General features: G+C 41.5%; 1 non-coding gene across 1 annotated transcript; it reads left to right on the forward strand.

Annotated features, from left to right (window-relative positions):
• The first annotated feature begins 1709 nt into the window (after nucleotides 1–1709).
• TRNAC-GCA (transfer RNA cysteine (anticodon GCA)) lies at nucleotides 1710–1781 on the forward strand. The gene has a single exon. It is a non-coding gene; the product is annotated as a tRNA-Cys (tRNA).
• Nucleotides 1782–3654: the final 1873 nt, after the last annotated feature.

Below are 3654 nucleotides of genomic sequence, written 5' to 3' on the forward strand. Positions count from 1 at the left end.
CTACAGATTCGCAAAACGAAACAAACAGTAATCACCTTTGTTGACTTCGAAAAGGGGTATCATTCCATAGATCGGCAGACCCTGTTCATCATACTAGAGGAATTTCAAGTTGACAGTAAAACGAGGGAATTGATTAAACAAACTCTGACCAACACTACATCAAAAGTTAAGTTCTTGGGAGAAATTTCTGAACCGTTCGAAATCAGAACTGGTGTCCGACATTGAGATGGACTATCCCCACTACTATTCAATTTAGTTTTGGAAGACGTGATTCGTGAATGGAGAAAGGAAACTAAAGTTATAAACATCGGTAGACTTCTTAAAGACAAAATTCACCTTCACTTCTTAGCTTTCGCAGATGACCTTGCAATCCTTTCGAACAACAGACAAGAAGCAATCCACTCCATAGAAAAATTGCATGAAATAGCCGCAAAAACCGGACTTCAAATTTCATTTGAAAAGACGCAGTTTAGGGAAGGAACTAAATCAAGATTCGACAATCAACCATTAATCATCAAATGTGGAATAATTTCCCAAGTAGAAAAATTCAAGTATCTAGCCAGCAAGGTTAAATCAGGAAGCTAACAAAGAAAGAACTGCTAAACTGCAAAGGGATTACAAAATCACATGGAACAGATACAACAAAAGATGTATATCAAAAAATGCAAAATTACGACACTACAATACAGTTATCAAACCAGAGGCACTTTATGCATCTGAAACACTGATCATTGGCGGTAGGTCACAAATGAAAAGCAGTGAGAAACAAGAGGAAAACTCTCAGAAAAATCCTAGGACCAAAGTTCAAAAATGGAATTTGGATGAAAAAGAAACCACACGAAATTTTTCAATTCAACAGAAAAAATCACAGATACTATCAGAATGAGACGACTAAAATTCTACGGACACCTACACAGAATGGATAACAACAGTCTGACAAAGAAAAATCTAAATCTAGCTCTAACCCTGAAAATCCGCAACAATTGCTTAGCAGAAATTCACGAAGATCTACAAGAAATGGATATTGAGGACGAAACCATTCAAGACAGAATGAAATTTAGAAGCTTTGTAAAGAAACATAAATTTGCAGAGAAACCAACAAGAAAAAATACAGGCTGGACAGAAACAAGCAGAAAGGAACACAGTGAAAAAATGAAGAGATACTGGGAAGAAAAGAAGAAGAAACATTGTGCAAAATAAGTTCAAACGCGCCCCACAGTTGGGCACAACGAATCAAATAATAATAATAATAATAATAATAATAATAATAATAATAATAATAATAATAATAATAATAATAATAGTGGGGCCGATGACCTCGATGTTAGGCATCTTTATACAACAAGCATCATCATCATCATCATCAATAATAATAATAATAATAATGGTTTTACATCCCAATAACTATTTACTCTGGATTTTCGGACACGCTGAAGTGCTGAAATGTTGTGCCGGAGGTATCCTTTAATTCAGTAAATCTACCGACACGACGCTAACGCATTAGAGCACCTTCAAAAACCACCGAACTGAGTCGGGATCGAACCCGTCAGCATGAGGTCAGTCGTGCTTTATGTATTCAGTCGGTGAACATACCAGCTTTTCTCATAGTTTCCCAGTATGCTCAGTAAAGACGTGTTGATACGTCACGAGGGTAACTTTCCTTGTTAGTTGTGACATTCAGTCGGTTAGATTGATGATAGCCGACGTGTGGGGGTATAGCTCAGTGGTAGAGCTTTCGACTGCAGATCGAGAGGTCCCCGGTTCAAACCCGGGTGCCCCCTGACATTTTTGTCCCCTGCTATTGTAGGTGTATGGTGACAAAACACGAGAATATACGCTGCGATATCTCGTGCACTGTGCGCTAGCAAGTAATCGAACATCTCGATGAGTAGTGGTTCGTGACTGTGCCGCGATCCCTTCCACCTCGCCAATCGCTCCAGTTTTTACTGACCAGCGCCCTATACTTTCCGTCTCTGTGGTTTAGTGGTTAGTGCGATTAGCTGCTATCCCCGGAGGCCCGGGCTCGATTTCCGGCTATGCCGCGAAATTTGAAAAGTGGTATGAGGTCTGGAACGGGGTCCACTCAGCCTCGAGAGGTCAACTGAGTAGAGGTGGGTTCGATTCCCACCTCCGCCCACCTTGAAGTGGTTTTCGTGGTTTCCCACTTCTCCTCCAGGCAAATGCCGGGATTGTACCTAACTTAAGGCCACGACCGCTTCCTTCCCTCTTTCTTGCCTATCCCTTCCAGTCTCACCATCCCGCAGCAAGGCCCCTGTTCAGCAGAGCAGGTGAGGCCGTCTGGGCGACGTACTGGTCATCCTCCCCAGTTGTATCCCCCGACCCAGTGTCGGAAGCTCCAGTACCCTGCCCTTGAGGTGGTAGAGATGGGATCGCTCGCTGAGTCCGAGGGAAAAACCGACCCTGGAGGTTAAACAGATAAATAATAATAATAATAATAATAATCATAATGCGCAATTAGGTAAGGAGAGTCCGACTCGTTGGCTGAATGGTCAGCGTACTTGCCTTCGTTTCAGAGGGTCCCGGGTTCGATTCCCGGCCGGGTCGGTGATTTTAACCTTCATTGGTTAATTCCAATGGCCCGGGGCTGGGTGTTTGTGCTGTCCCCAATATCCCTGCAACTCACACACCACATATACCACTATCCTCCGCCACAATAACACGCAGTTACCCACACATGGCAGATGCCGCCCACCCTCATCGGAGGGTCTGCTTACAAGGGCTGCACTCGGCTAGAAATAGCCACACGAAATTTTAAAAAAAATAGGTAAGGAGAGAAAATACAGACAAATAACAGGCCCGTACTCGGCACACATTCGCAACGCAATTGCAAAACCCAAGACGAAAACTTACAACATGGAAAGCACCCAACACAATGTGGGGAGAATTCCAGATTGAAATTTTAAATATCAGAACGCGTAAAGTATTCTTCGATTCTGATCATTTACTACAAGTTAAAATTAGGCCAGTCGCAACACAGAAAAAGACAGCGCAAAAGAAAATAGTCAAACCTGATCCGGAATACTTGAAGATAAACAGGGATAAAATCGTTGAAGAAATTCATGGACATTCAACAGACACTAGAACAGATCTTTCGAAGGCAGTTCAGAAGGCAATGCTCTGGGGACAACCTCCTAGCAAACGAAAACATAGATGGTGGAACGTAATTTGTGATCAAGCCATTGAGAGAAGAAAACAAGCATGGGAGGAGTTCAACAGTAACAGAACATTAGAAGCTTGGAAGGAATTTCACTTAGTTCAGAAACAATTATCGATGGAAATCAGAAGAGAAAAACAATATGACAATAACAGGCTAAAAGAAATTGAGGAAGATTTCAAGAGAAGTAACACAAGAAATGTTTACAGAACTTAGGGCTATCAACCTCCTAGCCTCTGCTTCCGAAGAACAGATGGATCCCTGAAAACAAACACGAAAGAAAACTGTAACATTCTCAAACATTACTTTTATAAACTTTCATAATTGCAAGAAACCCACATAAAATCTAAAATTCAAAAAAAAAAACTACATCCAATCCCAATCCTAATCCACCCACAAACATAAAACAAGTGAAAATAACAGTGCAGCAGGAGAGGATGGTATTATCGCCGAGATCTGGAAATTCCAAGATGAAAACA

This window comes from Anabrus simplex, chromosome 8, assembly GCF_040414725.1.
Source record: "Anabrus simplex isolate iqAnaSimp1 chromosome 8, ASM4041472v1, whole genome shotgun sequence".
NCBI lineage: Eukaryota > Metazoa > Arthropoda > Insecta > Orthoptera > Tettigoniidae > Anabrus > Anabrus simplex.